General features: G+C 38.0%; 1 protein-coding gene across 1 annotated transcript in view; it reads left to right on the forward strand.

Annotated features, from left to right (window-relative positions):
* LOC147343960 (protocadherin-15-like) overlaps positions 1–22,786 on the forward strand; it is a 1,781,617-nt gene that overhangs the window by 1,142,132 nt on the left and 616,699 nt on the right. The window lies entirely within an intron of this gene.

Below are 22,786 nucleotides of genomic sequence, written 5' to 3' on the forward strand. Positions count from 1 at the left end.
AAGTAGAGATGCACAACTACAAATACGCCCAAATATTAATACTTTATACTAATAGTCTGGAGAAGGCAATGGCACTCCACTCCAGTACTCTTGCCTGGAAAATCCCATGGGCAGAGGAGCCTGGTGGGCTGCAGTCCATGGGGTCGCTAAGAGTCAGACACGACTGAGCGACTTCACTTTCACTTTTCACTTCATGCATTGGAGAAGGAAATGGCAACCCACTCCAGTGTTTTTGCCTGGAGAATCCCAGGGACGGAGAAGCCTGGTGGGCTGCCGTCTATGGGGTCGCACAGAGTCAGACACGACTGAAGCGACTTAGCAGCAGCAGCAGCAGCAGCATTCTAATAGTCAGGTTTGTTCCTTGGCTCTTGACCATTCAATATTTCTCCATAATTAAGTGTAAATAGTATTAAATGTGTCAGAGTAGCTGAGATATAATCCTAATGCTCTCCCATTTTTTTTTATTCAGATTTTATTTTATTTTTTATTCATTTTTATTTTTTTATTTAATTTTATTTTTAAACTTTACTATATTGTATTAGTTTTGCCAAATATCGAAATGAATCCGCCACAGGTATAAGTGTTCCCCATCCTGAACCCACCTCCCTCCTCCCTCCGCATACCATCCCTCTGGGTCATCACAGTGCACCAGCCCCAAGCATCCAGTATCGTGCATTGAACCTGGACTGGCAACTCATTTCATACATGATATTTTACATGTTTCAATGCCATTCTCCCAAATCTTCCCACCCTCTCCCTCTGCAACAGAGTCCATAAGACTGTTCTATACATCAGTGTCTCTTTTGCTATCTCGTACACAGGGTTATTGTTACCATCTTTCTAAATTCCATATATATGTGTTAGTATGCTGTACTGGTGTTTTTTTCCTGGCTTACTTCACTCTGTATAATAGGCTCCAGTTTCATCCACCTCATTAGAACTGATTCAAATGTATTCTTTTTAATGGCTGAGTAATACTCCATTGTGTATATGTACCACAGCTTTCTTATCCATTCATCTGCTGATGGACATCCAGGTTGCTTCCATGTCCTGGCTATTATAAACAGTGCTGCGATGAACATTGGGGTACACGTGTCTCTTTCCCTTCTGGTTTCCTCAGTGTGTATGCCCAGCAGTGGGATTGCTATTCCTTAAAAAACTGGAAATAGAACTGCTCTCCCATTTTGAATTTTCTTTTTAGGGTAAGACATAATTAATTCTTACCACATATCAGCTATCAAACTTAACATTTGGCATAAATTACCTGGGAAGTTAATTGTCCTTATCAGCTACCTAAGGCAAGTGATGCTACTGGGGTGAGTTGAGGGTTGTTGACAGAATGTCCAAATTCGTATTTGTTAACAAGGTGCATAAAAAGAGTATCAGTCTGATTACAGTCAAGTACAAATCTTGATCTCCCTCTTCTGAACTTGTCATCCTCTTCAGGGGTCACTGAAAACTAAATCTAACTTTTGGCTCTCTGTTCTGCCTAATTTCTAGCATTCTTCTTTTCTATTCTTTCCACTAAGGTCCTGAAACTCTCCTTCTTTATTGAAGGTCCAATGTCTAGCCTATTACTTATAACAGAACTTTTAGACAGTCATGAAAATAAAGTTAAACTTACTTGTTGGGGACAGAATTAAACAGCTGTGGTACATTTATTTAGAGGACAAAACATATCAGAATGATGTATAATAAAATCTTCTGTTACAGTATAACTTGTAACTATTCATAAGAACTTGTAGTAAAGTTTCTCTGAGGTGGAAGCATACAATAGTTGTACTTATAAATCTCCATAGTATACAGTCTCTGAAATATGCATATTTCCACACATTTATATATCCACATACATACACATGTGTGTATATGTATGTGTAATATATGCATATCAAAATGATATACTCTAGGAATTTATAAATGTACATTTTATTTGAAAAAAATTATATAAGGAAAGACTTCTTTGATAAATCATCAGCTCAGTCATGTCCAACTCTTTGTGACCCCGTGGACTATAGCCTACCAGGTTCCTCCCTCCATGGGATTCTCCAGTCAAGAATACTGGAGTGGGTTGACATTTCCTTCTCCAGGGGATCTTCCCAACCCAGGGATCGAACTCCGGTGTCCCACATTGCAGGCAGACACTTTAACTTCTGAGCCACCAGGGTAGCCCCTGTGTCAGAATAGTGTTGAATTGTGTAAGAAATATGCAGCATTGCAAACAAGGATAATTATTTTTAGCAGTACTTTTTTATAGAGTAAAAGAGCAAACATTTGTGATATTTCTGTGGCCATCTGAGATATCATAAAAATAGTATTAGGTATAAAAGACACACTGAAAATTGTATTTTCTAAATGTTAAGACCTAATCTTGGGAAGACAATGTCAAAAGAGTTATTTGAAGGAGATTTATTCACTTGATTAACATAAGAATGTCATTATCTGAGAACAATGAAAGATTGTAGCTTGACAACCTGTTGATCAAGAGACAATGACATGATAAATAATCATAGAAAATAGGAATGCAGTTTAAAGTATCTTAGCTCTTTCGGAAGTGAAGGAATAATCCAGGGGATGATAAAGTCAGTGCAACACATAACAATTATTCTGGTGAGATATAGAATCTCTGCTATTTGAGTAGATGACATGAAAAGTAAAGAATAAACTCTTATTTCTTGTTAAGATCAGCCCAAACATAACTGATTGTTTTAATAGAAAAAAAAAATCTAGTTTTGTATTGTTAGTATTTGGCAGTGAAAGACACAAGCTTCTTTAATATTTTCGATCTTAACAGACCAGCCACCGAAACTGACCCAATCTTGGCAACATTTTAACAATTTCTCTGTTTTTTTTATTTTTTCCTTGATTCTTTTTTGATGGGATTATAATTTAGGTAGTTAAACTTTCTTTTTACAAACCTACAACTTTCTATTTCATCATTTTATGACTCAATTTTACATTTTGAACACAACACACACTTTAGGATAAAATGATTCTCTTTTACTGTTTCAAAAAAAACTACATCCTTTTTCTTTGCATATAAAATTTTTCTTTTCTGTCAGTACTGATTTGAATGTATTTTAAATTAGCCATATGAACATGAATTTTGATAACTAACTTCTTTACAGAGTGAAATGGAATTTAATCCTGAAACACCAGTAAAGCTAATAATACTATACCTAGTGGCCATACACACTGTTTTTACACCTTCTTAAAAAGGCAAAAATGAAGACATTTGAGAACACGGCCCAAAGAAACAGCTAGTTACTCTGTAACTTACAAAAGTAGGAGTCAAAGGAATATGCATTAAATCTATGTTTGATAAATACATTTTAATACCTGCCTTAGTTAAAAATAACCCAATTAGCTAAGATGTGTGTGTTAGTCACTCAGTCACGTCCAGCTCTGCAACCCATGGACTATAGTCCACCAGGCTCCTCTGTCCATGGAATTCTCCAGGCAAAGGTTGCCATTTCCTCCTCCAATTAACCAAGATAATTAATTTAATATTAGTTCAAAATTATATTCTATTAATATAGAAATGTTTTTTAGAAATGCAATTTTATCTAATTGAACACAAACTTTCACTTTTTTTTAAATTCTCGGTGGAAGTAGTGTCAGCATAATTTATTAGGAAACAGTATAAAAAGTGTAGGAATTTTATATTAACTAATATTTTAGGGATAAAAGTACAGATTTTATTTACAAATAAAATAAAATATGCAATATTATGTTGTACTCTTTAAAATCGGGCAAAATAGCTGCATAAAAACCTAAATTATCAAAATAGCCTGGTTTGTTTAATGATTCACTTTAATAACATGACCTTGGTTTATTTTAGAAAATTATAATCAGCTAAAATTGTCAGTAAGAAAAGTTTTTTTATGTATGTATATACATTTTAATTGTTGTTGCTTTCCCAAAAAGGGTAACAGGTTAAGAAGTTCAGTTTTGTTTTTTTGTTTTTTTTTCTGGATTTAGTCTACAAAATGTTATATATTTATATACCTAACACCTTCTAGCAACTTTTGACCATGATTTTAAGAAGAGATGGAGACTTTGAATTAATATGTGGATCCTTTTACAAATTTGACTAGTCAGTTAACTTTAATAATAATACAAATACTTTCTTTTGTAATTATATTTACTAAAAGACACTATTCCATATGTATTTAAATAACCCTTAGAAGGCTAATTAAGTAAAAGTTGTCACTGTAGTGATTTCTTCAGCTCAGTTCAGTTGCTCAGTCATGTCCAACTCTTTGTAACCCCCTCGACTGCAGCATGCCAGGCCTCCCTGTCCATCACCAATTCCAGGAGTTTACTCAAACTCACATCCATTGAGTCAGTGATGCCATCCAACCATCTCATCCTCTGTCATCCCCTTATCTTCCAGCCCTCAATCTTTCCCAGCATCAAGGTCTTTTCCAATGAGTCTGTTCTTCGCATCAGGTGGCCAAAGTATTGGAGTTTCAGCTTTAGCATCAGTCCTTCCAATGAATATTCAGGACTGATTTCCTTTAGGATGGATTGGTTGGATTTCCTTGCAGTCCAAGGGACTCTCAAGAGTCTTCTCCAACACCACAGTTCAAAAGCATCAATTCTTCAGCACCCAGCTTTCTTTCTAGTCCAACTCTCACATCCATACATGACTACTGGAAAAACCATAGTTTTGACTAGACGGACCTCTGTCAGCAAAGTAATATCTCTGCTTTTTAATATCTCTGTCTAGGTTGGTCATAGGTCTTCTTCCAAGGAGCAAGCATCTTTTAATTTCATGGCTGCAGTCACCATCTGCAGTGAGTTTGGAGCCCCCCCCCAAATAAAGTCTCTCACTGTTTCCATTGTTTCCCCATCTATTTGCCATGAAGCTATGGGACCAGATGCCATGATCTTTGTTTTCTAAATGTTGAGTGATTTCTTAAGACCTTTGATATGCTCTGACTTGTAATATAAACCAATTTAGCATATAGCTTATCTTTGTGGGATAGAAAATCCCAAAATAATAAGTAAGTATGGAAGTTTGCTTCCTATAAAGGAAATCTGGATTTGGTAAGCCAGCAAGTAATCCTAAAGTTCTCTGAGCCCCTCACTAACTCAGGCTCATTCCAGTTTACCACTCCTCCTCTGCTAACATCTGGCCCTTATTCTTCTGATCTTCAGTGGCTGCTTGAACCTGTCACCACACCTAAGTTCTAGGAAAGAGAATGCAGGAAAGAAGAAAAACGACAAAACCCCTATGTCTCCAAAAACACTTTCTTCAAGCTTTATACACTACAACACTTACATCTAAATAGTTAAAACTTGGCCCCAGGGTCACCAATAACGGAACAGGGACTGGAGGATTATACGGTCTTTTAGATGTATAGAGCCAAGAGGTTTTACAGCTAAAGAAAAAGGGAGTAATGGTCATTTGGTAGTAATGAGTGACCTCTAACATATGAAATTATCTATGCTAAATCTAAGTTTAACACCATGAATGTAAGCCAGTTACTTAATTATACATTAAAAAAATTACAAATTAGAAATGTTACTCTAAAAGGCCAAATTTTCTTAATTTTAAGAACATAAAATAGAAAGTATTAATAGATTCCAAGTATTAATGAAACTATTTACCTCAGATTGGGTCTTGAGTTCATGTGGTTAGAACTCAAACCCAGCCAAAATCCTGCTTAGGACTTGAAACCATGCGCCAAGGTTTTGAACCCAGCCAAGGAGGGATTGGGGGCAAGAGGAGAAGGGGACGACAGAGGATGAGATGGCTGGATGGCATCACTGACTCGATGGACGTGAGTCTCAGTGAACTCCGGGAGTTGGCAATGGATAGGGAGGCCTGGCGTGCTGCAATTCATGGGGTCGCAAAGAGTCGGACACGACTGAGCGACTGATCTGATCTGATCTGATCTGATCTGAAGGCCCACAGTCTTCCAACTGAGATCGCAGACCAGGTTTCAGGACCTAATGAAGCTCAGGTTCTTGACGTTTGATCTAAGAAAGAATCAGTGAGAGACAAAGCGGTAGGTAAGAAGTGGGTTATCCATAGAGAAACACACTCCACAGGCCCGGTGTGGGCCGTCACTGAGGGCAAGTGTGGCCTTGAAGTGTGGTATGGCTAGCTTTTATGTGTTTGTTCTAAGTTGCTTCAGTTGTGTCTGACTCTGTGCAACCCTATGGACTGTAGCCTACCAGGCTGCTGTGTCCATAGGATTCTCCAAGCAAGAATACTGGACTGGGTTGCCATGCCCTCCTCCAGAGGACATTCCCGACCCGGAGATGGAACCCACGTCTCTTACGTCTCCTGTATTGGCAGGCGGGTTCTTTGTCACTAGCGCCACCTGGGAATCCAAGCTTTTATGGAGTGGTAAATTATAGACTACTGGGTAGGAGGAGTATTCCAATCATTTGGGGGAAGGGGCAGAGATTTCCAGGTATTGGGTCACCTCCCACTTTTGATGGTAGGCCTTGGAACTACCGTCGTGACTCTGGGTGTGTCATTTAGCTTGCTGATGTGTTACAATGAATGCATATGAGGATCAAGGTTAGTGGCGTTGACTGGTCTGCCACCTTGGGCCCATTTGATTCTAAACAATTTATGTTGTATCCTTGGGCTGTGTCATTCTTTCAAAGGTTGTGCCCTGCCTTCTTCCCTCCTGTTTCATTAATACTTTAATATGGTTCTCTTCAATATCCACAAGCATGGCCCTAAATCTTTCTATAATAAAGAACACATACTCATTAAGGGAACCTTTTGGTGTCAGGTGTTTTCAATGATCTCTCAAGGCTGTGTTTGCAGTTGTCTTCTTGCTTGATGGAATCTTAATAACAGACAAGAACCTGAGCAGATTGCTGACCAGATTCTTGTCTCACACCAGTGGGACTCACTGTGCACCATTTATTGTTCCAGTGTTATTGTGGCTTCACATTCTGTGTTGCTTAGATTCAAATTACTAACTACCTGATTGGTCTGACACTCTTGGAAGTTGAAAGTCAGCTAATTCCACCCAGTGTGCTAATCAATGACTAAACTTTACAATGGGTATGACTGATAAGATATTTAAATACTTTGTCGTAGAACCAATAAAGATTTGTTCCTCTCATAGCTTTATCTTTGTTCCAACCTTCGTTTTAAGAGTTATTTCAACCTCTTGGATGCTAGGGCATACTTCAAGAACGTGTTTTGCCAAATTTATGGAGACACATTCTTGTTTCAGAACTGAATGTAAATCGTAGTCACACATATGGATGCTCCCTGCTGAGAACTGGACTTTTGAAAAATAAATGGCTAAAAACTCACATTCTGTAAAAAGGTGAAAAAGCAACTCCATCTGTTTTTTACTTCAGGCTAAAAGTCTCCAGCTTATTTCTTCTCATGAATATATCACAGCTGAAGTCTAGCAACTGGCTAACATCTAACTTCATAAGAAATAGAACCAAATGGCTTGTCATTTCTATCTTTCAGGGAACAAACTTTCTCTCTCCTAGAAAAAGATAAATATGAAGTATAGCAAGAGGTATCAAATTTTACCCCCCCCAAATGTTAGATATAGACTCCATCACTATTTTCAATATTCAATTTTGACCTTACTGCAATATGGTGCTTTTAAAATGTAAAGAGGTTCAGCTGCTTAGCTGAGGAACTGGATTCCCATGTAGCAATTTTGTAAACCCTTTCTAGGGACACATTTTCAGTTAATGGGGTCCTTCAGCTTCCTAAGGTACCAAGGAAAATGAAAGATTCTGGCATACAGAAATGTACAATTTTATTATTCCAAAATTCTGTCATGAGCATTATTGGCAGAAATTACTTCTACTCCCTCCAAAAATGGCTCTTCTGAGCAAAATTTATTAAAGAATTAAAGGTCTCCTCTTGTGGAATCTCACAACCCCAGCCCTGATTCAACTTCATCAGATAATTATTACAATTAAGGGTCTCTTCATAGTTGGAGTCTTGCTTTTTCTGAGGTCTTGGTTTTTATATCTAAGAAGTTTGGCCTGAGAATCACTATTTATACACTTTCATTTTTACTATCATCGAATACTGTTTGAGGAGCCGTACACAACTCCAGTGCTCCACAGGATGTGGGTAAAAACTTTACTGAAGTGTTGATCATCAGTTAGTACCATCAGTGAACACTTGTTGGAACTTAGAGATTGTTGCAGTATACAGATATGTATTTTTCTCTTTGATTTTATCTTTGTTTTTCTAATTCCCTGCACTGTCATATAATTTCTGGTCATGAATCTATCTACTTTTATTGATTTTAAATTTATCCCAAAATTCAAAGAAACCCTCTCTTTCTCCTGAGAAGCTGAAATTGATTTTATCTCGGACATCTTATCTCAGTTTATTAATGTGACTTTTTTCAGATTTATGGCTGTTAACTCTTCTGCTCAGTGCCTTCTTGACTGCTAGTACTTGTGAATTTTTCATTCAAGATACTCCAGATTTTCTTTAAAGATTCTTCCAATTCATGTGAACAGTATTAAAACACACACACACACACACACAACATCTATTTGTAGAAGCTGCTGCTGAAGCTTCTAACCAGGCAAGTGGAAACACTCTGGCTGGGGAATTCCATTAGGAATGTATTAAAGGTTGAAAAATGCTATTAGATCTTTGAGTGAGTCTCCTGAGAGAGTGAGAAGGAAAAGCAATCTTCTTGCTTCCTTCTCAAAAAAGGACACTTCAGTGTCTCTCTACACAGATACTGTCAAACAGCCAGTTTGCAAAACTGTCCCTTATTATGCTCTGTTCACCTGCTAGAGGTGTGAGTTTTTGTGGATTTTAGTTGTTGTTGCTTGTTTGTTTTGTTTCCCTCTCTCCAAAAAAGAAAAAAAAAAAATCATCACTGCCCTTCTGTTCAATTCTAAGGGCTAGAATCACTTGCAACAGCAAAGTTGCAATATTGGATTGTCTAAGCTATGTTTCTTCTTTAAAGGGGTGAGGGAACATTTCTAAAGACTGTGGATAACATAAAAAGTAAAAATAAACAAGTTTTGAATAGTAAGGAGAACCATCCAAAGTCTAACATGGTACTGCAGAAAGAGCATAGTTTTACAAATGAGTCAGACTTTAAGTTTGTATTCTAGCTCTGCTACTTACTAGCTACATCACTGAACAATTGAATGCTAATTTCCTTATCTGTCAAAGCAGATTCATAATATTTATTTGATAGTGTGGATGTTAGGATTAAATTTAAAATGTTTTTGACTTCCTGGCATAAAACAAAATAATAGTTTATTTTCTTCCCCACATTTTTGGAATTAGAAGGGTACCTTTCAAGAGGAGATGTGGGGAAAAAATAGAAAAACTGTAGAAAATCAGTTGGTTGTCTAATGCAAACAACTGACTCATTGGAAAAGTCCCTGATGCTGGGAAAAAAGAAAAAGATGGGCAGGAAAGATGCTGCCCTCTTCCCTGATTGAGGGCAGAAGGAGAAGAGGGCATCAGAGGATGAGATGGTTGGATGACATCACCAATGCAATGGACATGAACTTGGGCAAACTTCGGGAGATTTTGAGGCAAAGAGATGCCTGTCATGCTGCAGTCCATGGGGTCACAAAGAGTCAGACACGACTGGGCAACTGAAAAACAAGAGAACCAGATTGTTGCATCCTTTTGTTTTGTTTGTTTGTATCATCTTTCCTGTAGTCCTGTCATCTTCTTATGGTAGATATCACTTTGCTTATTGAGCTGTTTCTTCTTCACTACAGTGCGACCCTAATGGGCCTCCCAATTGCAAGGCCATATTGGAATTTAATTAAGAAACAAAGTCACACAAGGAAGGAAGGAAATCTAAGCTGGCAAAACCTGGCTGAAGCAGCTAAAAAGTAAAACTCATAAATTCCTGCAAATGGGAAGACTGAACTGAAATTTAATATTAAGTCTCCTCTCTTCAGAAAAGTGTTGTTGTAAATCTCACATCAGTGTAACTTGTTCTTTGTCCATCAAACATAATCTCCAGGCATTTGACTCTCCACATTTCAATTAAAAATTTATCTGACCCCAAATAGGTTCTATGGATAACATTCTCTAAGCTTGCTCTTTCTTATACCTCTGTGTTCCTATAGATTATTTTATAGAGTCAAGAATCATGTAGCTTTCAGCAGCTGAGAAGCAGGGAAGATGCCCAGGAGAAGGATGTCAGATCTCTCTGTCCTCCCAGCCTGTCAAACCTCTCCAAAACCCCTCACTAAAATGGTTTGATCTCCCTCCCCAACAATCACATATTATAATTTTTTATTACTTTGTATTCAGACTTTCTTTCACAGGTGGGGATCTAAAAAAATGATTCTGGAAGACATAGGACCATTTCTTATTATTGGAGTCTCTTTATGGTATTTGACTGCCGATGCTTTTATTAATTCACCTGCCTTGCCACCTTGAATCTCTGCCATGCATGTTTCTGAGAGCTAGTAAATATATTAGCAGCTTACAACTGTTTTGATACTGGAACCTGACTAGCAAGTCATATTTTATTCTTTTGGGCACTACCCATGTCAGCCAGTAACCAAGCTTTATTCTCTGGTCTATTTCATACATTTCTGACTCTGGACCACAAATGTTAAGAGAACCAAGTGAATTAATGTGAAGTTCTATCACAAAACATGCTGTTCCAATGAGCCCAGACTTTCTGCTTCCAGATCGTCATTGTGTTCATATATTCTAAGTGCCTTGATGAACTGCAACGTTTTGCTTCTGCTTAATTCAAATATGTGCCATGTGCTAAAGCATGTACATGAAAGCCATGGCAGAGCAGAAAACAATATGATTTTGAAAAAGAAACAGTCTGGGTTTCTGACAAACTAGCTAGGTAATCTCAAGTAAGTTTTTTTTTTTAACTTCCTGAGTTTTTGTTTTCTCATCTGTGAATCATAAGTAACCATACCAGTTTCTTGTTATACCCTCATAATGATGCTGAAATCTCAGTCTCTGTTCACTGATGCGGAATGAAATCTTGGAGACAGAGTCTTGGGTGAAGTAGAAAAGAACAGCTTCATTGCTTTTCCAGGCAGAGGAGGACAGAGCAGGCTCATGCTTTTCAAGAACTATGTAGCCCACTGGGGAGGATTGGAGTAATCTAATACTAAAGGTTAAAGACTGGGGTTGCTGACAAGATTAGCTTGTGGCAGAGCCTGAACCCCTTTAATCTCATCTCAGGCAGTCTCCTAATGTTAATGAGCTTCTCTTTGCTGTTGTTCAGTTGCTAAGTCATGTCCATGTCCAACTCTTTGTGGCCCCATGGACTGCAGCACGCCAGGCTTTTCTGCCCTTCACCATCTCCCGGAGTTTGCTCAAACTCATGTCCATTGAATCAGTGATGCCGCCCAACCATCTCATCCTCTGTCATCCCCTTCTCCTCCTGCCTTCAAATTTCCCAGCATCAGGGTCTTTTCCAATGAGTAGGCTTTTTGCATCAGGTGGCCAAAGTATTGAAGCTTCAGCTTCAGCCTCAGTCCTTCTAATGAATATTCAGGATTGATTTCCTTTAGGATTGACTGGTTGGAACTCCTTGCAGTCCAGGGGACTCTCCAAAGTCTTCTCCAGTACCACAGTGCTAAAGCACCAAATCTTCAGTGCTCAGCCTTCTTTATAACCCAGCATTCACACCCGTACATGACTACTGGAAAAACCATAGTTTTGACTAGATGGATCTTTGTTGGCAAAGTGATGTCTCCGCTTTTTAATATGTTATCTAGGTGTGTCAGAGCTTTTCTTCCAAGGAGAAGCATCTTTTAATTTCATGACTGCAGTCACCATTCAAAGTGATTCTGGAGCCCAAGGAAATCAAGTCTGTCATTATTTCCATTTTTCCACATCTGTTTGCCATGAAGTGATGAGACTGGATGCCATGATCTTAGTTTTTTGAATGTTGAATTTTAAGCCAACTTTTTCACTCTCCTCTTTCATGAAGACTCTTTAATTCCTTTTTGCTTTCTGCCATTAGGGTGGTATCATCTGCATATTTGAGGTTGTTGATATTTCTCCCAGCAATCTTGATTCAGCTTGTGATTCATCCAGTCTGGCATTTTGCATGATGTACTCTGCATATAAGTTAAATAAGCAGGGTGACAACACACAGCCTTGACATATTCCTTTCTCAATTTTGAATCAGTCTGTTTTTCCGAGTCTGGTTCTAACGGAATTGCATATCTGGAAGTTCTCGGTTCATGTACTGTTGAAGCCTAGTTTGTAGGATTTTGACCATTACCTTGCTAGCATGTGAAATTAGAGCAACTGTATGGTAGTTTGAACATTGTTTGTCATTGCCTTTCTTTGGGAGAGTAAATGGTTTTTAGGAAAGATGACTGGGGCCCTAGAAGAATAATGGGAGATGTGGCGGTTTGTGATAAATTTTGTCTGGGTGCAGTTTGGACTTGCAGTCTCCTCTCACATGATGAGCCAACCTTTCCTGGTGGAAGAAATTCCCTGGGAAGTGATCCATGACAATTGAATTTCCTTTGGCGACAATAAGTGATAACTCCTTTCAGAGTCCCTTCAGGCAGATGACGGGAATTCAGAGAAAGCCTCTGCCTTCCTTTGCTGATTTTTAAGTGTCTACAGCTGACATCTTTTGCCACACTTTACTACCTTCCCCTCATTACCTCTCCATTTTATTTCTCTTCCCTCCATCTTACATATTTGCTTCTAATTTTTGTATGATGGAGGATATACAGACAGGAGGAAATCTGTGAGTTTAGGGAAGACAATTTAGTTATAAATCTTCTTGTAAGTGTTTCAGTTAACCTTTTTTTGTTGTTAATCCCAACCTCCCCTACAATGCCTGCTGAAGTACTTAATGCCTTCTGTTCTTGAGATTATTCTGATAAATTGAGATGCAACTAGCATTTATTCTTGTTGATTCTAAGTTGTTCCTTTGGTTTCAGTTCTTTCAGCTCTGCAAATCATTTAAACCTTTTTATCTCCCAATATTTCTAATATTGAATATCTCTTTTCTGGTCATTTTTTTGTTGCGAGTTAGATCTTTTTATTTCTTTAGATAGGGCATCTGGAAGGAATTCTGTTAAGTTCACATCTATATTTTATGTTATCTGGAACTCCAAGGAGATAATCCTTTCAACATTTTGCATCTGAATCTATCATAATATTTGCATTCTGTGATTTTATTATTAGGTACACTTTTTTTGATGTGTGGCTTGCAGTATCTTGGTTACCCAACCAGGGATTGAACCCTAGCCATAGCAGTAAAAGCACCAAAAGCACTGGACTGCCAGGGAATTCCCTAATACAGGCACTGTATTTTCAGAACCTTGATCCATGTTTAATTTATCAGATATTAATTATATAGCATAACACATACCTACTGAAAATATGTCATTGCTTTGGGAATTTAATAGAAAGTGTTTTGCTTCAGTTTTTTGATTATTCTTATTATCTACTTATACTTTTTTGGAGAAAACAGTTATACATGTGTTAATTTTTTTGTTGTTGTTGCTGCTATATAAGCAAAGGAAAATGTGAAGATGAAAAGGAAAGTACACTGTACGTTTCTACCAAACTGAAATTTGCTTTGTGTCCCAGGAAAATAGTCTCAACACTGTTATTAAAACTGTGTGATGTTGAATTTTTTTCTTGGTGTGTGGTTTGTATTCTTATTATAATTTTGGAGTCATAGAGAATATTAAGTGGCATGAACAGCTACAGGGATACCAGTGGGATGCATCTGAATAAATATACTCTCTGCTTATCTACTTATAATAAGCTTGGGGAAATATCCTTTCTTATTGGAAATTATGCTAATTTTTAGGACAATCTTGTAATTTAATTGGGGTATCAATCTTTATCTTTTAAAATTGCATTTATATGTTTAGGATATAACATCTGTTCTTAGGACATACTCAGCATTGCATTTCTCCCCTCTTTCTGTATTCTTCTGTTACTGAAGAGAGAATTCCAACTTTGTGAAACTCTTTTGGGAATGATTTCTGAATAACCTTAAAAAAGCATAATGTTAGATTTACAACTAAAAGTTCCAAAAATTTTTTTAAATAGCATTTCTTTTGTTTAACAAGTATTAGAAGTTCAATTGATTGCCATATTTTTTAAAATTCAAATGTGTGTCCATCATGTTGCCAAAAATAGGTTTATTCTCAATGAGCCTTACTCTGGAAAATAGCTATTTTGCTATTTGTTTCTGAACTACAGTGGTGACCTTTCCGATACCATATGAGATTTGGACTCTGGTCCTAAATAAGATGTTTCATTTTCTTTCCTTATTATTTGCCGCTGCACTAAATTCCAGTTGATGAAAATTTTTATATGTGTAATATAGACTAACTCATTTTGTACATTTAAATCTTTAGAACTCTTTGGAAGTGCCATTACTCAGTTAACAAAGCTTGTGTAAAAATTACCAACTATTGGACCTCCCTGATGGATAAGAATCAGCCTGTCAATGCAGGGGACATGTCCTGGTCCAGGAAGATTTCCCATGCCATGGAGCAACTAAGCCCATGGGCCACAACTACTGAGTCCATCTGCTCTAGGACCCAAGAATCGCAGCTATTGATCCTGTGGGCCACAGCTACTGAAGCTCATGTGCCCTAGAGCCTGTGCTCTGTAACAAGAGAAGGCACTGCAAAGAGAAGCCCACACATTGTAACAAAGAGCAGCCCCTGGCTTACAGACAGCCACCTTCTCTCAGTGTCCTCACATGGCTGAGAAAGACTATTTCTTCTGTGTCTCTTCTTGCATGCGTGTGTGCTCAGCTGCTCAGTTGTGTTCAACCCTTTGTGACCCCATGTACTGTAGCCTGCCAGGTTTTTCTGTTTTCTGTTGCTCTGAATTTTCCAGGCAAGAAAACTGGAGTGGCTTGAAATTTCCTTTTCCTGGGGTTCTTCCCAACCCAGGGATCAAACCCACATCTCCTATATCTCCTACATTGGCAGGCAGATTCTTTACCACTGAATCACCTGGGAAACCCAATCTCTTCTTGGTGGTTTATTCACTAAGTTGTGTCCAACTCTTTCAACCCATGGGCTATAGCCTGCTAGGATCCTCTGTCCATGAGATTCTCCTGGCTAAAATACTAAAGTGGGTCGCCATTTCCTTCTCCAGGGGATCTTCCTGGCCCAAGGATCAAACCTGGGTCTCCTGCATTGCAGGCAGATTCTTTACCAACTGAGCTATGAGGAAAGCCTCCATGTCTCTTCTTATAAGGGCACTGATCCCATTGCTTATAATAGGCATATAATGAGAGCTTCACCTTAAATTAATAACCTCTCAAATACCCAACTTCTAAATATCATTATACTGGGGACTGGGTACCTCAACATATAAATGTTGGAGGAATGCAAATAATTAGTCCACAGTGTTTCCCTAAATCAACTCACTGAAAGAGATTCAAAGATTTTTTGGAGACTGATACTGATTCTGTAAGTTGCAGTGGATGATATAGTAAATTGTGATGAGGAAGTATACTGTGATATTATTTACATCCATAGTTGGAAGAAAATACTTATTACTTATGTATTTAAATAATTTAGGAGATTTTTATGTTGTTGCTGGTTTTGCTTTTTTTTTCAAATTCTCTTTTCTGATAAGGTGAGGTCTTTTTTGTTTTTGTTCATGAAGTTGGAAATTTTAGTGAAAGAATGCAAAGTTGCATGCCAAAGGGCATGAGTAGAAGAGAAGGAATAGTCAGTAATTTCACCAAAAAATATAGTTTAAATGTATTTTTTCACTTCTTTTTTTTTAATAGGGAGGGGTGAATCTTTTACTCTTTCATGTGAAAAATGAGTTACTATAGAGAGAATTTCTTCTGGATTATGACCCAAAACAAACTCAGGAGTTTAGTGACTTACGTAATTATATATTAATCACATCCAAATTAGGTGATTAATAAAGTATATTACTAGAGACATTACATTGAATTATTAATTTAGTAAATTATATATACAGATGTAATTTTAAACCACAAATATAATACATTTGGCTTAGGTTGCTCCACAATCCAGACCAGCAAAAATACTAATGCACTGATAAGATAGGGAAGTTCATCTATGAATATCTTTAGGGTAGAATTTAACTAGGTCCATTCAAATTAGTAAATTCATTATATTAAAATGGATCATTAAGAAATATACAAGCAACTCCTCCAGCTCAACTCCAGAAAAATAAATGACCCAATCAAAAAATGGGCCAAAGATCTAAATAGACATTTCTCCAAAGAAGACATACAGATGGCTAACAAACACATGAAAAGATGCTCAACATCACTCATTATCAGAGAAATGCAAATCAAAACCACTATGAGATACCATTTCACACCAGTCAGAATGGCTGCGACCCAAAAGTCTACAAATAATAAATGCTGGAGAGGGTGTGGAGAAAAGGGAACCCTCTTACACTGTTGGTGGGAATGCAAACTAGTACAGCCACTATGGAGAACAGTGTGGAGATTCCTTAAAAAACTGGAAATAGAACTGCCTTATGATCCAGCAATCCCACTGCTGGGCATACACACTGAGGAAACCAGAAGGGAAAGAGACACGTGTACCCCAATGTTCATCGCAGCACTGTTTATAATAGCCAGGACATGGAAGCAACCTAGATGTCCATCAGCAGATGAATGGATAAGAAAGCAGTGGTACATATACACAATGGAGTATTACTCAGCCATTAAAAAGAATACATTTGAATCAGTTCTAATGAGGTGGATGAAACTGGAGCCTATTATACAGAGTGAAGTAAGCCAGAAAGTAAAACACCAATACAGTATACTAACACATATATATGGAATTTAGAAAGATGGTAACAATAACCCTGTATACGAGACAGCAAAAGAGACACTGATGTATAGAACAGGCTTATGGACTCTGTGGGAGAGGGAGAGGGTGGGAAGATTTGGGAGAATGGCATTGAAACATGTGAAATGTCATGTATGAAATGAGATGCCAGTCCAGGTTCAATGCATGATGCTGGATGCTTGGGACTGGTGCACTGGGACGACCCAGAGGGATGGTATGGGGAGGGAGGAGGGAGGAGGGTTCAGGATGGATTTTCTTTTAAAAATTAAAAAAAAAAAAAAAAAAAAAAAGTCCACAAAAAAAAAAAAAAGAAATCTCACAATCAACAACAACACCCCCCCCAAAAAAAAATTCTATATGCCCATATATATATAGAAGAAAGTTAAATTTTAATAAAAAATCCAATTAGTATACAATGTCTTTTCAAAATTTATTACCAAATCAAGATTAAAATGTTGCTGTTTCTCCATTCCATTGCTGGCACAGTTTTCCTTTTCTCTGTCTGTTTTCAGCCTAGTCTTTCTTCAGGTAGAACACATTGTGCAGATTTTTTGAGGCTGGTTTTCAATGTGACACAGATGATAACTCTGAATTTATATTACATTTGTTATTTCCATTTTGCCTCTAGACTGTGATCCCAAACAACACAATATGTTACAATTTAATTTTATAATAAGCCATTTGCACAACTTTTTCCTTTTTTTTTTTTTTGTTTACAACAGCTATATTAATGGAGCTGCTAGCTGCTAGCATAAGTCTGAAGACAGGCAGAAAAATGAAAATGACACACCAATGAGGATTTAATTTTTCAATTATTTAAAAAGTGCTTGTTAGGTTTGCTTTTAGATAAAAACAGATGAAATGATGGAAAGACAGTGTGGAGTGACACATCACTTACACTAATCACTTAATGTAATCCTGAAATTTAACTAATGTTCATTTTTATGTTAAATATGGGCTTTGTGTTCTTGAGGCCAGTGTGAGAAAAGCAAGAGAGACTCCATCTTGAAGCCTGTCATCCATCTTAAAGATAGGATGTGAACTAGGCCTGGATCCTGACCAAGAGTGAGGAAACCATTATTAGTAAAAACCAGGTCTCCTGGAGACTTCCCTCCCTGTAGATGACAAACAGAGATTGTAGTTGAGGTCAGGCTGCCCCTGTTAGATTAACCATGGAGACATACCCCTTGATGTATAATCGTTGTGTCCTCGTCCCCCACCCCTCTCCTTTAAACTTAACTGTTTGTTCTCCTAGCACCTACTTGTAAAACTCAATCATATACAACAAAGAGGTTGGTAACATGTAACCAGTCATGGGGGCGGGGGTGGGGCAGGTTATAAAACTTGGGCCTCTCAGAAACATCAGGGCCCTTGTTGGAAACTGATTCCCCTTGGACCTGCTGGTGTAATAAACTGTACTCCACTGTCTTGAGTGTCCTCCGAGGTGTGTTTTGTGACTCCTGATTCCACAACAGTGTCACTTCCTTTTGAAGGTGAAATTCTTTTTCTTCTAACAATTTGACTAAAAGGAATGAGTTAGCACTCTATATTTCAAACTTGACAATACATATATATTTTTCCTTTCTAGAAAAATAAATGTAAATAGCAGATGATTTTGGTGCTAGTAGCTTTTATTACTTAAAACTTTGGGGTATTTAACTTTTGGATTTTACTAGCTTACTAGTTTCCATGTTTTTCTCCTTAGGACATATTTTGCTTTCTTTCTGCAGATCTAATGTTACTATAAAATGTTTTATGTTATTTTTTTGAAATTTTTAAAATTTTACATATGCCTGTCAATCAGAATTTATCAAAATGAGACAATCAGTAGCATCACCAAAGCAAAGAAGCTGAATATTTTTATTGGTCTGTGTAGCTTTGGGTGAGCAGTGGGGAGTGGTTGGTAAATAAATGATCAACATCTTTACTTTCCTAGTGGCTCAGATGGTAAAGAATCTGCCTGCAATACAGGAGACCTGGTTTGATCCCTAGATTGGGAAGATCCTATGTAGCTTTGGGTAAGCAGTTGGGAGTGGTTGGTAAATAAATGGTCAATATCCTTAGAATTTTATAAAATTCTGGAAATATTTTTTAACTATATGTATATATAGAGAGGATTTAGTACCCTCTCCAGGGATTGAACCTTGGCCCTCAGCAGTGAAAGCATGGAGTCTTAACCACTGTACTGAGAGGGAATTCCCACTGGATATATTTTTATGGCGAATAGATATTTAGGCCTTTTGAACCTGACTTGTAAGGACCTAAGGTCCCTTACAGAAATAAAAATATGAAAATCTATGATAATGAACAGTATCCAAAAATGGTCTTAGTTTTTAAGGAAGATCAGATCAGATCAGTCGCTCAGTCGTGTCCGACTCTTTGTGTCCCCATGAATCGCAGCACGCCAGACCTCCCTCTCCATCACCAACTCCCAGAGTTCACTCAGACTCACGTCCATCGAGTCAGTGATGCCATCCAGCCATCTTATCCTCTGTCGTCCCTTTCTCCTCCTGCCCCCAATCCCTCCCAGCATCAGTCTTTTCCAATGAGTCAACACTTTGCATGAGGTGGCCAAAGTACTGGAGTTTTAGCTTTAGCATCATTCCTTCCAAAGAAATCCTAGGGCTGATCTCCTTCAGAATGGACTGGTTGGATCTCCTTGCAGTCCAAGGGACTCTCAAGAGTCTTCTCCAACACCACAGTTCAAAAGCATCAATTCTTTGGCGCTCAGCCTTCTTCACAGTCATCTCTCACATCCCTACATGACCACAGGAAAAACCATAGCCTTGACTAAACGGACCTTTGTTGGCAAAGTAATGTCTCTGCTTTTCAATATGCTATCTAGGTTGGTCATAACTTTCCTTCCAAGGAGTAAGCGTCTTTTAATTTCATGGCTGCAGTCACCATCTGCAGTGATTTTGGAGCCCAAAAAAATAAAGTCTGACACTGTTTCCACTGTTTCCCCATCTATTTCCATGAAGTGATGGGATCAGATGCCATGATCTTCATTTAATTATAGCACGTTGCAATAAGTGCTATTGCAAGAATAGTAATAATAAAAATAAAAGGGATACTTAATAGAAGCAACTGACCCAGACTTGGAAAGCTTCTGAGAGAAATGATTTGTCACCTGAGAATTGCAAGTCATATACGAGTTTGCCAAAGAGGGGATATGTGAGGAAGCGGCAAAGGAGGAAGGTTTTCATAAAAATGAAACAATATGCTTTGAGAAAATTGCAGACTGTAATGTAGTATTTAAGTGCATAATATGTGAAGATAAGACCATTAATAGAGTAATGAGTTGGAATTATTAGAGTAATAAGAGTAATTATTAATAGAGTAGTAAATTAGAATTGAGTCATGAAAGGCCCCACCTTATTATGAAAGTAACTAGGCAAAAGGTTCAGCAGGTGTCAGCATGACCTTATTTGCGGATTTGAAGGCTCAAATAGGTGCTCTAAGGTGCTTAGTCGCTCAGTCATGTCAGACTCTTTGCTACCCCATGGGCTGTACCCTACAAGGTTTCTCTGTCCATGGGATTCTCCAGGCAGGAATACTGGAGTGGGTAGCCATTCTTTTCTTCAGGGGTCTAACCAACCCAGGGATCTAACCCCAGGTCTCCTGCAATGCAGGTAATTTCTCTGCTGTCTGAGTCACCAGGGAAGCCCCAAATAGCACTAAGGAGAACAGATTAAATGAGATAGACTATAGGCAAGGAAAAAGTCAGACACTATTATGGAAACTAGGGAAAGAGGAATAGTGTCTGAAATAAATAACAGTATGAGGATAAAAAGAAGTACTTTGGCCACCTGATATGAAAAGGCAACTCATTAGAAAAGACCCTGATGCTGGGAAAAATTGAAGGCAAGAGGAGAAGGGGATGACAGAAGATAAGATGTTTGGATAACATCACCAACTCAATGGACAAGAGTTTGAGCAAGCCCCAGGAGGCGGTGAAGGCCTGGGAAAGCCTGCGTGCTGCAATCCTTGGGGTCGCAGAGACGGACACAACTGAGTGACTGAACAAGAACAACAATGTGCAAATTTAACATATATTTTGGAATTTATAGACCAGACATAAGAGAAAGGACTTCCCTGGCAGCTCAGACGGTAAAGAACCTGCCTTCAGTACATGAGACCTGGGTTCAATCCCTGGGTTGGGAAGATCCCCTGGAGGAAGGCATGGCAACCCACTCCAGTATTCTTGCCTACAAAATTCCCATGGATGGAGGAGTCTGGTGGGCTGCAAAGACATGACTGAGCAACTAGCACAGCACAAACGAGGGAAAAGAGTGATGATGGAGCCAAGGTCACAGGCTCAGCACCACACTGTTCCCGTGGGCTTGTTCATTCATGGATGGCCTCAGACCAGTTGCTAAAAAGAGATGACCTTGGAAAGAACCTGAATTGTTGAAAAACATTTGAGTCTATAACAACAAGAAAGAAAAGTTTGCCTCTTGATCCCTTAGACAAGCTGTTGGCTTCAGAATACAAACAAAAGAACCAGGGACACAGTCCAATACGGTTTGTTGCGCACCTACCATGGAGTCAGACTGCCTACTTAGGAAACCGTTCTGCTTCTCATCTTAGAACAATTCTTTAACCACTTTATTCTCTAAGTAGGGACAATAATTCCCTCAGAATATCACAAAAGGAGCATATAACACATTATGAGAGAAAGTGTTAAAGAGTTTGGCACAGGCCTTGGAAGTGCCTTAAAAACTTTATTGCTTTATGTATACCGATGTGTTAAAGCTTGGCCTTAAGGGGACTTGTTGAAAGTGTACGCACAGATGGATCAATGAAAGTTCATTACCACTTTTGAAATAATTCCCATGATAGTCCCTGATAATAACAATCAACTTGACTTGCAACTATGCACACATATTTTAGACACCAGTTGTCTATTAGTAGTTTCTTCTTTGAACCAAGGCAGAATGGTTATAAATTACCATGGGTTTTGCTAATTTATTTACATTTTCTTATCTAAGTAATGTATTTTATATATGAAGTGAAAGTGAAAAAGTTGCTCAGTAGTATCTGACTCTTTGCAACCCCAGGGACTGTATAGTCCATGGAATTTTCCAGGCCAGAATAGTGGAGTGGGTAGCCTTCCCATTCTCCTGGGTATCTTCCCAACCCAGGGATCAAATTCAGGTCTCCCGCATTGCACGTGAATTCTTTACCAGCTGAGGCACCAGGGAAACCCATTTTATATAAACATTTCAGGAAAAAGTTAGGCAATTGCTATGATGATTTAAACTGCAAGTGAATTAACATTTACTGGGTATCTATTATGTACCAAATACCATAGCAGGTAGTTTATATGTATTATCTGTAATGGATGTAAGAATCCTGCAAATAGGAATTCTTCTCAGACTTGTAAACATAAAAATATTATAATTTAATGATATTAAATTGTCTGCTAACTGCTAAGTCACTTCAGTCGTGTCCGACTCTGTGAGACCCCATAGACAGAAGCCCACCAGGCTCCCTGTCCCTGGGATTCTCCAGGCAAGAACAATGGAGTGGGTTGCCATTTCCTTCTCCAATGCAGGAAACTGAAAAGTGAAAGTGAAGTCGCTCAGTCGTGTCTGACTCTTTGCGACCCCATGGACTGCAGCCCACCAGGCTCCTCCATCCATGGGATTTTCCAGGCAAGAGTACTGGAGTGGGATGCCATTGCCTTCTCATTAAATTGTCTAAATATATGAAATAAAATATTATAGAATTGAAGGTAAATTTAGATAGCTAGTCACATCTCTAGATAAAGTTTAGGTTTCAGTGAAAAGAAATGATGCATATTGCAATAACTTATTTTTTATAACTTATATACAGTCATTGGCATTAATGGTTATCAAAATATTAAATAGTATCAATGGTTCCAAACTAACTTAATTCCTAAAATATAAATTACGTCTACATGATGAAACTAAATAATACATATACCAAATATTTGAAAAATAAAATACAATAAAACATTGTGTTCTGCATTGTGTTTTAATTCAAAATGCAA

Source organism: Bos grunniens, chromosome 26 (genome assembly GCF_055505025.1).
Source record: "Bos grunniens cultivar Pamir isolate PY7600 chromosome 26, Bosgru_T2T1.0, whole genome shotgun sequence".
Lineage (NCBI taxonomy): Eukaryota > Metazoa > Chordata > Mammalia > Artiodactyla > Bovidae > Bos > Bos grunniens.